Source organism: Bufo gargarizans, chromosome 2 (genome assembly GCF_014858855.1).
Source record: "Bufo gargarizans isolate SCDJY-AF-19 chromosome 2, ASM1485885v1, whole genome shotgun sequence".
NCBI lineage: Eukaryota > Metazoa > Chordata > Amphibia > Anura > Bufonidae > Bufo > Bufo gargarizans.
Window position 1 is genome coordinate 266,830,034 of NC_058081.1, and position 14,929 is coordinate 266,844,962.

The window sequence follows — 14,929 nt, forward strand, 5'->3', positions numbered from 1 at the left end:
CCGAGTCCTTAAGGACACATGACATACGGTACGTCATGGGTTTAAAACGCGATTGCGGCACCGCGCGGGTTAATCGGAACAGGATGCCCGCTGAAATCATTCAGCGGGCATCCTGTCACAACACCAGGGGGGTCATGTGACCCCCCCGTACTGGCGATCGCAGCAAACAGCAGGTCAATTCAGACTTGCGGTTTGCAGCGCTTTCTGCAAACCACATCAGAAACTTTAAAATGCCAAAATTAAAGATTTTTTGATCCCCCCTGCACCCCTGAATGATTTTATGCCGGCGGGTGGTGCAGGGGGGGGAGTTGCAGGCGGTGCGGGCGGTGCGGGAGGCGGGATTGCGATACACAAGTACACATATTAGGTATTGCCACATCTGTATCGACCAGATCTATAAAAATATCACATGACCTAACCCCTCAGGTGAACACGTGAAAAAATAAAAATAAAAACGGTGTAAAAAAAGCTATTTTTTGTCATCTTACCTCACAAAAAGTGTAATAGCAAGCGATCAAAAAGTCATATGCACCCCAAAATAGTGCCAATCAAACCGTCATCTCATCCCACAAAAAATAAGACCCTACCTAAGATAATCACCCAAAAACTGAAAAAAACTATGGCTCTCAGACTATGGAGACACTAAAACATTATTTTTTTGTTTCAAAAATGAAATCATTGTGTAAAACTTATATAAATAAAAAAAATTGTATACATATTAGGTATCGCTGCGTCCGTGACAACCTGCTCTATAAAAAAATACCACATGATATAACCTGTCAGATGAATGTTGTAAATAACAAAAAAAACTGTGCCAAAAAAGCTATTTCTTGTTACCTTGCCTCACAAAAAGTGTAACATAGAGCAACCAAAAATCATATGTACCCTAAACTAGTACCAACAAAACTTCCACCCTATCTCGTAGTTTCTAAAATGGGGCCACTTTTTTGGAGTTTCTACTCTAGGGGTGCATCAGGGGGGCTTCAAATGGGACATGGTGTCCAAAAAAATAGTCTAGCAAAATCTGCCTTCCAAAAACCGTATGGCATTCCTTTCCTTCTGCGCCCTGCTGTGTGCCCGTACAGCAGTTTACGACCACATATGGGGTGTTTCTGTAAACGACAGAATCAGGGCCATAAATAATGAGTTTTGTTTGGCTGTTAACCCTTGCTTTGTAACTGGAAAAAAATATTAAAATGGAAAATCTGCCAAAAAAGTGAAATTTTGAAATTGTATCTCTATTTTCCATTAATTCTTGTGCAACACCTAAAGGGTTAACAATGTTTGTAAAATAAGTTTTGAATACCTTGAGAGGTGTAGTTTCTAGAATGGGGTCATTTTTGGGTGGTTTCTATTATGTAAGCTTCACAAAGTAACTTCAGATCTGAACTGGTCCTTAACCCCTTAAGGACACATGACGTATCGGTACGGCATGTTTCCCGAGTCCTTAAGGACACATGACGTACCGGTACGTCATGTGTTGTTCCGATCACTGCCGTGCGGCCGGCTGTGATCGGAACAAGGTGCCTGCTCAAATCATTGAGCAGGCACCTCGGCTAAATGCGCGGGGGGGTCCCGTGACGCCCCCATGTCCGCGATCGCAACAAACCGCAGGTCAATTCAGACCTGCGGTTTGTTGCGCTTTCTGCAGTTTCTGATCGCTGCGGTCCCTGACCGCGGCGATCAGAAACTTTAGTGTGGCGAAAATATATATTTATCACCCCCCCCTGCACCTCTGAATGATTTTAGCCCGGTGGGAGGTGCAGGGGGGGTGTTGCGGGCGGTGGGGGCGGTGCGGGAGGCGGGCGGTGCGGCAGGCGGGATCGCGATCCCCCGCCCGCCTCCTATTGCGTAATCGTTGGTGTACAGTGGGTATACCAGGGTGCCAGCACATTGCTGGCACCCTGGTATAAACGGCTGACATCTGTGATGCGATGTCAGCCGTTTAACCCTTTCCATACAGCGGTCCGTACGGACCGCTGTATGGAAAAAGTTAACAGTAAGAGGGAGCTCCCTCCCTCTCCGATCGGGGGGCTGCAGTGCCTTTGCAGCCCCCCGATGGAGAGGGAGAGAGCCCCCAGACAGCCCCCCCAGAGCCCCGTCCTTACCCTTCCCCGTCTGCGCAGTTCTGACCATAACTGAGCAGACGGGGAAGGTTCCCATGGCAACAGGACGCCTCTCAGGCGTCCTGCTGTCCATGGTGCTGAACAGATCTGTGCTGAAAGCATAGATCTGTTCAGTGTAAGTAAAATATAGTACAGTGCAATATATATTGTACTGTACTGTATTATGCAGACATCAGACCCACTGGATCTTCAAGAACCAAGTGGGTCTGGGTCAAAAAAAAAGTGAAAAAAAGGTAAAAATCAAAAAACACATTTATCACTGATTAAAAATTAAAAAAATAAAATTCCCTACACATGTTTGGTATCGCCGCGTCCGTAACGACCTGATCTATAAAACGGTCATGTTACTTTACCCGAACGGTGAACGCCATAAAAATAAAAAATAAAAAACTATGATGAAATTGAAATTTTGTCCACCTTACTTCCCAAAAAAAGGTAATAAAAGTGATCAAAAAAGTCGCATGTACGCCAAAATTGTAACAATCAAACCGTCATCTCATCCCGCAAAAAATGAGACCCTACTTAAGATAATCGCCCAAAAACTGAAAAAACTATGGCTCTTAGACTATGGAAACACTAAAACATCATTTTTTTGGTTTCAAAAATGAAATCATTGTGTAAAACTTACATAAATAAAAAAAAAGTATACATATTAGGTATCGCCTACGTCCGTATCGACCGGCTCTATAAAAATATCACATGACCTAACCCCTCAGGTGACCACCGTAAAAAAATAAAAATAAAAACGGTGTAAAAAAAGCCATTTTTTGTCATCTTACGTCACAAAAAGTGTAATAGCAAGCGATCAAAAAGTCATATGCACCCCAAAATAGTGCCAATCAAACCGTCATCTCATCCCGCAAAAAATGAGACCCTACTTAAGATAATCGCCCAAAAACTGAAAAAACTATGGCTCTTAGACTATGGAAACACTAAAACATCATTTTTTTTGTTTCAAAAATGAAATCATTGTGTAAAACTTACATAAATAAAAAAAAAGTATACATATTAGGTATCGCCGCGTCCGTATCGACCGGCTCTATAAAAATATCACATGACCTAACCCCTCAGGTGACCACCGTAAAAAAATAAAAATAAAAACGGTGTAAAAAAAGCCATTTTTTGTCATCTTACGTCACAAAAAGTGTAATAGCAAGCGATCAAAAAGTCATATGCACCCCAAAATAGTGCCAATCAAACCGTCATCTCATCCCGCAAAAAATGAGACCCTACTTAAGATAATCACCCAAAAACTGAAAAAACAATGGCTCTTAGACTATGGAGACACTAAAACATTTTTTTTGTTTTAAAAATGAAATCATTGTGTAAAACGTACATAAATAAAAAAAATTGTATACATATTAGGTATCGCCGCGTCCGTGACAACCTGCTCTATAAAATTACCACATGATCTAACCTGTCAGATGAATGTTGTAAATAAAAAAATAAAAAACGCTGCCAAAAAAGCTATTTCTTGTTACCTTGCCGCACAAAAAGTGTAATATAGAGCAACCAAAAATCATATGTACCCTAAACTAGTACCAACAAAACTGCCACCCTATCCCGTAGTTTCTAAAATGGGGTCACTTTTTTGGAGTTTCTACTCTAGGGGTGCATCAGGGGGGCTTCAAATGGGACATGGTGTAAAAAAAAACAGTCCAGCAAAACCTGCCTTCCAAAAACCGTATGGCATTCCTTTCCTTCTGCGCCCTGCCGTGTGCCCGTACAGCGGTTTACGACCACATATGGGGTGTTTCTGTAAACTACAGAATCAGGGCCATAAATAATGAGTTTTGTTTGGCTGTTAACCCTTGCTTTGTAACTGGAAAAAAAAAATTAAAATGGAAAATCTGCCAAAAAAGTGAAATTTTGAAATTGTATCTCTATTTTCCATTAAATCTTGTGCAACACCTAAAGGGTTAACAAAGTTTGTAAAATCCGTTTTGAATACCTTGATGGGTGTAGTTTCTTAGATGGGGTCACTTTTATGGAGTTTATAATCTGGGGGTGCATCAGGGGGGCTTCAAATGGGACATGGTGTCAAAAAACCGGTCCATAAAAATCAGCCCTCCAAAAAACAAACGGCGCACCTTTCCCTCTACGCCCCGCTGTGTGGCCGTACAGTAGTTTACGGCCACATATGGGGTGTTTCTGTAAACAGCAGAGTCAGGGCAATAAAGATACAGTCTTGTTTGGCTGTTAACCCTTGCTTTGTTAGTGGAAAAAATGGGTTAAAATGGAAAATTAGGCAAAAAAATGAAATTCTCAAATTTCATCGCCATTTGCCAATAACTCTTGTGCAACACCTAAAGGGTTAACGACGTATGTAAAATCAGTTTTGAATACCTTGAGGGGTGTAGTTTCTTAGATGGGGTCACTTTTAGGGAGTTTCTCCTCTAGGGGTGCATCAGGGGGCTTCAAATGGGACATGGTGTAAATAAACCAGTCCATAAAAATCAGCCTTCCAAAAACCAAACGGCGCACCTTTCACTCTACGCCCCGCTGTGTGGCCGTACAGTAGTTTACGGCCACATATTGGGTGTTTCTGTAAACGGCAGAGTCAGGGCAATAAAGATACCGTCTTGTTTGGCTGTTAACCCTTGCTTTGTTAGTGGAAAAAATGGGTTAAAATGAAAAATTAGACAAAAAAATAAAATTCTCAAATTTCCTCCCCATTTGCCAATAACTCTTGTGCAACACCTAAAGGGTTAACAACGTATTCAAAATCAGTTTTGAATACCTTGAGGGGTGTAGTTTCTTAGATGGGGTCATTTTTGGGTGGTTTCTATTATGTAAGCCTCGCAAAGTGACTTGAGACCTGAACTGGTCCCTAAAAATTGAGTTTTTGTAAATTTCTGAAAAATTTCAAGATTTGCTTCTAAACTTCTAAGCCTTATAACATCCCCAAAAAATAAAATATCATTCCCAAAATAATTCAAACATGAAGTAGACATATGGGGAATGTAAAGTCATCCAAATTTTTGGGGGTATTACTATGTATTACAGAAGTAGAGAAACTGGAACTTTGAAATTTGCTAATTTTTCCAAATTTTTGTTAAATTTGGTATTTTTTGGTGCAAAAAAAATAATTTTTTTGACTTCATTTTACCAGTGTCATGAAGTACAATATGTGACGAAAAAACAATCTCAGAATGGCCTGGATAAGTCAAAGCGTTTTAAAGTTATCAGCACTTAAAGTGACTCTGGTCAGATTTGCAAAAAATGGCCTGGTCCTTAAGGTGAAATAGGGCTGTGTCCTTAAGGGGTTAAAAAGTTGTTTTTTGAAAATTTCTGAGAAATTTCAAGATTTACTTCTAAACTTCTAAGCCTTTTAATGTCCCCCAAAAATAAAATGTCATTTCCAAAATGATCCTAACATCAAGTAGACATATGGGAAATGTAAAGTAATAACTATTTTTGTAGGTATTATTATGTATTATAGAAGTAGAGAAATTCTAAATTTTGGGCAAATTTGGTATTTTTTTATAAATAAAAATTAATTTTTTTTTTACTCCATTTTACCAGTGTCATGAAGTACAATATGTGATGAATGGCCTGGATAAGTCAAAGCGTTTTAAAGTTATCACCACATAAAGTGACACTGGTCAGATTTGCAAAAAACTGCTGGTCCTGAAGGTAAAAATTAGCCCGGTGCTTAAGGGGTTAAATCTGTGGTTTGTGGTAAACTCCAAATGAAACTCATTTTTATCAATATCCTCTAAAAATATGTTTAAAGTTTGTTCACCCCCCTCCAAATAAATATCACATCATCAATAAAACGCCGCAAAAAAGAAATAAAAAATTTAAGGGACAGACAACAGAGGGTTGTAGTCAATGGAGTATATTCAGACCAAGGTCTTGTTACCAGTGGGGTACCTCAGGGATCTGTTCTGGGACCCATATTGTTTAATATCTTTATCAGCGAAATTGCAGAAGGCCTCAATGGTAAGGTGTGTCTTTTTGCTGATGAAACAAAGATTTGTAACAGAGTTGATGCTTCCTGGAGGGATACACCAAATGGAAAAGGATTTAGGACAGCTAGATTTGGTCGGAAATCTGGCAACTAAAATTTAATGTTGATAAGTGCATAAGATAATGCACCTAGGGCGCAAAAACCCAAGAGCAAAATATACAATCAGTGATATAGTCCTAACCTCAGTATCTGAGGAAAGGGATTTAGGGGTCATTATTTCAGAAGACTTAAAGGTAGGCAGACAATGTCATAGAGCAGCAAGAGCTCCTCCTGTTCTGTAACATGCTGCCTGTAGATTGCACTGCATTTTGTGGTGACAGGTCCTCTTTAAAGTTAGAAGCAAAGAGACCTTAATATGCCTAAAATTTGAGTGCAAGGTAGTCTGGGTTTGGTCAGTCTATAGAATTAAGTGGAAGATTTATCTCTAACATAGGTGAAGTTTGGGGCAATACTACCAGATGGTAAAAAAAAGAGCTGAAAAACATATACAACGCTTGATGCTTAAAGCATATTTTTCTTTGCCACTCAGTGGAGTGCCTAAGATGTTTGGCACCTGGGGTGGGTCATTTGAACCCTGCCCCCGCATACTTAAAAACATTGTGCCCCTCACAGTTGTTATGCCTTAATTTTTTCCCCTCAAAGTAGTTATGACCACATTGTGCCCCCTCACAGTAGTAATGGCCTCATTATACCCCTTCACAGTAGTTATGCCTTCATTGCACCCCTTCATAGTAGTTATGGCTTCAATGCACCTGATCACAGTAGTTATGCCCACATTGGGCCCCTACACAGTTGTTATGACTAGAGATGAGCAAATTTGTCAAAAATCCTATTTGGCTGGTTCACCGAATTTTCCGATAAAATTAGCTTAAAAAAATGGATATTTCCGGGCTGCAGAGAGCACTTATCTGGATGTAGAACACTGTGCCTTGCAGTAACACGCATAGGGAGTGTGCTGGGTTGGTGAAATAATACTGTCAGTGAGGATGACATGCAGATGACAGGCGTCACTATTAGAATCACTGCACAGTTCACTTATTTGGGCACTCACGGGGCCAAAACAGACCAAATAACTCAAGTATTAACTCCATTTTACAGGTCCATGTTAGCGTCAAGAAAGCTACAGAGTGGCAAAATGACACAGTGTGAAGTTCACAGCAGTATGCGAAGGCCACAGAGTGGCACAATGACAGAGTCTGGAGTTGGTGACAGCATCAGGAGGCTACAGAGTGGCTCAATGACAGAGATTCTGGAGGTGGCGGCAGCATGAGGAGGCCACAGAGTGGCACAATGACAGAGTATGTCGTTTTCAGCAGCATGAGAAGGCCACAGAGTGACACAATGAAAGAGTCTGGAGTTGGCGACAGCATGAGGAGGCCACAGAGTGGCACAATGACAGAGTCTGGATAAAAGACAGAGGGCACAGATTGTTGAGAAAGATGCAAATGGAAATTAAATTTGGAGGAGTTCATCTATCGTTTATATAAAACTAATTCCTGGTATATAATAAGGGCAGTTTTATTTGCTAAAAACGAGTGTAACAGTATAGGGAATTTCAGAGATATTCAACGGCGCAGACCAGGGTCAGGTGGACCATAAAGTAATGGGGTCTCCGTAATGAATATCCCAGATAGTCCTCAAGTGGCTATATAGCCCTCTGACAGTTTAAGCAAAGTAGAAATCATGTGTCAACGTTCATCAGATAGGTACAGATGTTAGCCAGGATTCATCAATATAATATTGACACTGATATCAATAGAAATCAATAATTCATCCACCATGGGACTGAAGAGGACAATAGTGAATAATCAATAATATATCCACAATGGGACCACAAAGAGAGGACACAAATGCGGATATATAATACAAAAACTTATATTAAAGTGAATGTATAGAAATACATAGAAATAAGTCCAGCTATTAAAAAATGTTGTGAATAAATTGGAGAAGAACCTTGTGTTTAGGTGTAAAATAATTACACCTATATAGACGACATTTCCACCTAAAAAAGAAGTAAAAAAGTTCCACCTGTAAAAAGAAAAAGGAGGATTCCACCTGTAGCGAATAGCTCATCCACTGTAGGAAGACCGTATTGCCTGTTGTAACAAATGGATATATATGTGCTTCCAATTGTTTAACACTGTATCACTTCAATATTACGAATGAGGTAACATACTGGAATACATGTAGATTAGTTACCAATTGCTGCAGCTTTCAAAAGTTCCTGCAATTCACATAAATAGTATGCTTGAACTGTCAATGGGCTATATAGCCACTTGAGGACTATCTGGGATATTCATTACGGAGACCCCATTACTTTATGCTCCACCTGACCCTGGTCTGCGCGGTTGAATATCTCTGAAATTCCCTATACTGTTACACTTTCGTCTTTAGCAGATAAAACTGTCATTATTATATACCAGGAATTTGTTTTATATAAACGATAGATGAACTCCTCCAATTGAGGTGTGCACAACCACTCTATATTTTATATTGACCTTTTTTCTTTAGACTGGGTGTGTCTATATTGGTTGGGGCACCCACTCCATATGCAATAATCAGGTGAGCCATCACAAACAACCATATTTTGTCGCAAATGGAAAGTTATCTGTATAGCTGTATGACGGTAACCTGCAGATTAATGCATCCCTCAAAAGCAAGTTGGGTTTGTCAGTTTCAAAACCTAAATTAGATCGTGGGGCGGGTGATCAGTCCAAGACCTTCAAGCAGCAGCATGATACCACAGAGTGACAAGGTGACATAGTGTGGAGATGGTAACATGAGGAGGCCACATAGTGGCACAATGAGTCTGGAAAAAAGACTGAGGGCACAGATTGTTGAGAAAGATACAGTTGGAAAGTTATCTGTAATGCTGTACGACGGTAACCTGCAGATTAATGCAGCCCTCAAAAGCAAGTTGGGTTTGTTGGATCCAAAACCTAAATTAGATTGTGGGGTGGGTGATCACTCTAAGGCCTTTCAAGCAGCAGCAGCAGCAGCATGATGATAAAAATGAGTGGCAAGGTGACATAGTGTGGAGATGGCAGCATGAGGAGGCCAAATAGTGGTACGGTAACATAGTGTTGAGATGGCAGCAACAGCAGCAGCATGATACCTGGCAATAAATGGTTTGAACGCAAATAACACCAAATGTCAACTGTGTGTATGAAATAACTGCAGAAGTGACCTGAGCAAATGTATTTCTTGTTGAACTGAAATAGGCCACTATACGCTTTCACCAGAAATTACTGCAACAGTGCAGTGGGTATATATTTTTCTTGTATTACTGAAATACAGCCTTATACTCTTTCACCAGAAATAACTGCAACACTGCAGTGCGTATCTATTTTTCTTTGTTTACTGAAATATGTCCCTATACGCTTTCAACAGAAATAAGTGACCAGAAGTGACCAGATTTTTTTTTCCGTGTTGGACTGAAATAGGCCACTATACGCTTTCACCAGCAGTGAGTATATATTTAAATTTTTTCAATGAAATAAGCCCCTATACTCTTTCACCTGAAATGAGTTTAGCATAAATAACAACAAAAGTGACCTGCTTATATATTTCTTGTATTGAAACACTAAGTGATATCAGCGCAGTTAACAGCAAAAGTGACCTGCGTATATATTTATCTTTTTCCACAGATAAAAGCCACTAAAGGATTTTCAACATAGCACTTGCACCCTAATAACTAATTGCTGGAATAACAGAGTTGTATTATGAGACTATCTGGATCCCCATGTAATGTTTCCCTGCACTTGTAAATCGATTGTTTTCACAATAAGGATTTTACTATAACTCTCCCTAGCATCTGCACACGTATCTCCCTGCCTATGAAATGATTCCTCTCACTATCCTTTCACAATTAGTTTTTCTTTCACTCTCCCTAACACCTGCATACATGTCTGTCCCTGACCAATCTACGATGGTGAATGGCAGCATCTAAGATGGCCTCCGTATTTATAGGACTGTGACATCACCGGGCTGGCTGGCTGCTGATTGGCTGCATGCATGGCATTATCGGTCATCCCGCCTTCCCAGAGTTCCTTGACCCATGTCCTCACACGTGTAGCCGCCATTTTAGACCCCCGCCATTGTAGGAAATAATGCGTTTCGTTACCATGAAGCGCGAGGAGATTCGCGTTCTTTCAGTATCAAATTTTTCCTGAAATTCTGAACGAATTCCACTTCGTCAGCTTCGATTCGCTCATCTCTAGTTATGACCACACTGTGCCCCCTCACAGTAGTTATGCCCACATTGTGCCCCCTCACAGTAGTTATGCCCACATTGTGCCCCTCTGACAGTAGTTATCTCTTTATTGTGCCCCCTTCACAGTAGTATGTAGTAGTTCACAGTAGTATGAGGCAATGTGCCCCTTGACAGTAGTTATGCTCTCATTGTGCCCCCCTCACAGTAGATATGCCTTCTCTGTGCCCCTTCACAGTAATTATGCCCTTATTGTGTCCCCCTCACAGTAGTTATGTACTCTCTGTGCCCCCTTCAGAGTCATTATGTCCTCATTGTGCCCCCTCACAGTAGATATGCCCTCTCTGTGCCCCCATAACAGTTGTTATGCCCCTTCACAGTAGTAATGCCCAATCGGTGCCCCCCTCACAGTAGTAATGCTCATATTGTGCCCCCTCAGTGTTAATAAAATGAAAAAAAGTAACTACTCGTCTTGTCCTGTTCCTGAAGAACAGATTACCTCCAGCACTACCCTTAAGGCACAGATCGCGCTGCAGTACTGTGTGGGAGGAGTGCACCGACAGATTATTGGACACCATGCTCCTCCTACACAGTATGGCAGTGTGATCTGTGCCTGCAGGGCTGAACAGTTAAGCAAGGAGCAGATAGCTCCCTGCTTCACCATTCAGTGCACTGACCTGGTTTCACGGTCCCTCAGGTGTCGGATATCAGAAAATCAAAGAGATTGGCTGATTGTGGAGGAATCTAACAGCCTGCTTGGTTTCTCTTGATTCAGTGTTTATAGGGCTAATGAACATTTCACTTTTCTCAGCTGTTGCTCAGTGGTCATCACTTCTACCCTTTATAGTCTAACCCAACCCTTCTGACTATGCAGTAGATAGCTTCATTTGGGTTTGGCTGAGCTGGTGTGAGTTTGTCTCTGGTGTACCTGCTCGTCAGTCTCTACAGAAGTTAAGTGTCACGTTTGTTTGTGTTTGTTATATTCCCTGTTGTTTGTATCTGGGCCTGAGACAGAGACTTCCATTTGTCCATCTAAAGAAGAATGGGTTGTCTCTGGTCCTAACCTTTTTTAGGGCCTTATATGGATATAAAGGCCTAGGTATCCTGCATATGAATATTCCTACCTTCAGGGTCTATTCATATTGATAGATAGTTAGGGCCCGGATTAGGGTTGTCTAGGAGGTGGCCTGTTTCTTCCCTAGTTTCCAGGACCAGTTACTGTTCCCCTTCCCTCCTGTATTTAGTGTGGAGTTTCCCCCCAACACTGATCGTGACACCTGGAGGATGGAAAGAGCGTGGGGAGCTGAGTGATCAGTAAGTGATAGACCATCAGCTCAACAACACTCTAGCAATGTGCTCTTCCTCCTGTATTGATTGAAGCGCTCATTGCATCTGGCACGTGGGGCTTAACGCCCCCTCCTGCCCCTGGCACGCCACTGTCTGCGTTCATAGGGTAAACATTACCATGAGTAAATGCTGACAAAGGGTACAACTAGCCTCTTTCATAATAGAAGCCTGATTATTAAACCAGTGAAAAATATCATACGGATGTTTGGTTCTGTTATACATTACTTAGTGGCGTATGAACATTTGACCCTCAAATTACACTTTAGTGCTTGGTACGTAGTGCTTGGCATCTTCCTCTTTGGCACTACATGTAATTACTTGATTTACTTTGTGCCAGAAAAAGTTTACAAGGCAAATAACTAAATGATCTTAGATACTGTAATTATCAAATCATTCGAAGAAAAATGTTAGAAATCTAAGATAGGCAATATATGAGCTAACTGTGCATAATAGACCTATGTTTTAACAATTTCTAATCTAGAAGTAAAGCCTATTACTATAGCAGTGATGTACAGTACCTTTTAGCCATCTCTACATGTCACAATGTGTATAGTAGAGAAGCAAGAATTTTATTTCCGGATAAAGATTCATCATTGACTTGCATTTATGAAATGTATGCCTTTGATTTTTACTCACATGTTGGAATAATCGGAAGTAATCATGTTAATATAATTTTTAGAACATATCTTCTTCTTATTTGGGGCACAGTTTCAAGCTGTTCATCATCTTTATCTTTGGTTAGGCACATGGGGCCCAATATCCCAAGGTGGCCTTAGAATTATGGAGCATTGCTAAGCTTTAAGAACTAAGACATCTAAATGAATTCAATTATTCAGGTTATTATTGGCTTTACAGCTTTAGATTATTTGGAAAATAATTTCCTGTAAATGTCAAGAAGTATTTGAAAAGTCTTATGTTTTGAAGTTTTCTACAAAGATTAGTAAAAGAAAATTATTAGCACGAACTAGAAGATCAAACATTATCAAAATTATGGAAAAAGTTGAGTATTTTTATAGTTTTGCTATTCTCACTGGTGAAGATGTGAAATCTAATTCACATTAAATTTAATGAAAATGTTTTTTGTACAATCAATATAATTGTTCAAGTAAATAGAATTGTTAAACAAAGAGTAATGTGAACAAGAACACAATAAAATGTTCCAGATTGCAGTGTTTATACACTGCAAAACTTATTTAAACATAGTCATAATGAACATTGGCATGGCTTTCAGCAGATTTTGTATTGAACTTAGAATAAATTTGGAGCCAGTCAGACACCTCCCTGATGGTACTGCATGATGGATAGGCGTCTGCCTGTATTTCTTAGTATTGAGGACACCATTAACCCTGACCAAATTCCAGAAATGCAGCTCCAAACCTGCAAAGAACTTCCACTATGCTTCACTGTTGCCTGAAGACACTCATTATTGTACAGCTATCCAACCGTTCCACGAACAAGCTGCCATCTATTATAGTAAATATTTCATATCCTGACTCATCAGTCCTGCTGCCTGCCATTTTTCTGCCCCCTAGTTATTATGTTTTTGCGCATAGTTTAGCTTTTGTTTATTCACTTCCCACACCTACCTAAAACCTTTGCACTTTACTTTCTCTACAACATACTGCTGGCAGAATGGACTGTCTGTCTAATGTAACAGTTTCCCTTTAAGGGGCTAATTATACGTGAAGGATTTTCCCATTAACTTTAAAACAAGGTGGCAACAGAATGCGACAGGCTAATCTTCGCTATTCACCAGGTGCGGCTCTAAACACAGATTTTTCCCTTATAGCTTATGTCTGTGGAGGCTCCAATCTGGGTTTGGCTGACAATCACTGATGGAAATCACTGACAAAAACACTCATGTTTAAGTGATTAAATAGGATGAATGAACATGGTGTGAACTTAGCCCTAGGGCATGGACATTTTAAAGTAATATTAAAATATCTTATTGGAGAATTGTCACTTATAGGACTGCCTAAAATATCAAGAGGGTAATCTCATCCCAGCCATGCAAGGCTAAGATTGATGGCAAGGGTAGCTAGAGATAACAAACAACAACCTAGAAAACCATGCTACATTTTTTTTTTTTTTTTTTTACTTCCATAGTTGTGAATTAGAGCTATGGAAAAATCACTTTGCAATGCTGTTTTTGTGTGGAGAAAAAAAGCGATATTGTACAAGACATGATAATGTTATAAAGATCTATTTTCAATATGAAACAATATTGCAAACATTTATATATAAAAACGAGCAATGGACAGATATTCATGCTCTGAATCAATGCTCTCAAGTTTTTGTTGACTCTTAATAAGTAAAATATATAACTGCTGACAGTTGTATTTGTGAAATCTTCCAAGTTTTTCTTTTTGTTCAAAACAAATGTTTTGGAGGAAGATATATATATGTCATGATGAGAAGATGAAAAATACATATTTGTTAGTTCGGTCCTGTTGACAAGAGGAATCCAACAATTACTGTTTCGGCTACTGACAGAGCAATTGTCTCACTTTTAGTTGAGATGAGACACTAGCGTTAAATAGACCAGTATGTAAATGTCACCAGCACTAAAACAATTCATTTCGTTGTTCCTTTCCATACCTGGAATATTTGTCAGCATGAAAGCATTCATTGTTGGAAGATTACAGGCAGGGTATTTAAGCTTAAATCTCAAACAATGCAGCAGAGGCGCTCAGGAATAAACATGGGTTTTATAAGAGTGCTGCTGGATTCACTATACTTTATATTTTATAGCTGCATGTAAGTACTCATTTTTTTATCTCCAGAACTTACTGTAGATCTATTTTATTCTCAAGAAATTTGGTTAAATGTAGTATGAACATAAATTCTTATACATAGTATGTCAGCTAGTTCATCTTTTATTTACCTTTTTATCAGATGTTATGAACTTAAAATCTAAACTAACTATCCATGGCTGCAACAATGTGGATCCAGATTTTGATACAGATCTCCTGGTCTATTTTACCCTTAGTAACCAAGCCTATTCTTTCTGTGATATGTGGATCCCACATTTACTTTGTTTTCTAGTTTGCTACATTCATTTACTTTGTTTTCTAGTTTGCTACATTCATTTACTTTGTTTTCTAGTTTGCTACACATTTTCTGTCTTGTGTAGATAGAGCCTTAGACTCGGCAGATCCCAAAATGATTCAATTCTGCCTTACAAGATAAAGAATAGTGTTGAGCGCGAATATTCGAATAGCGAATTTTAATCGCGAATATCAGCACTTTGAGAATTTGTGAATATTTAGAATA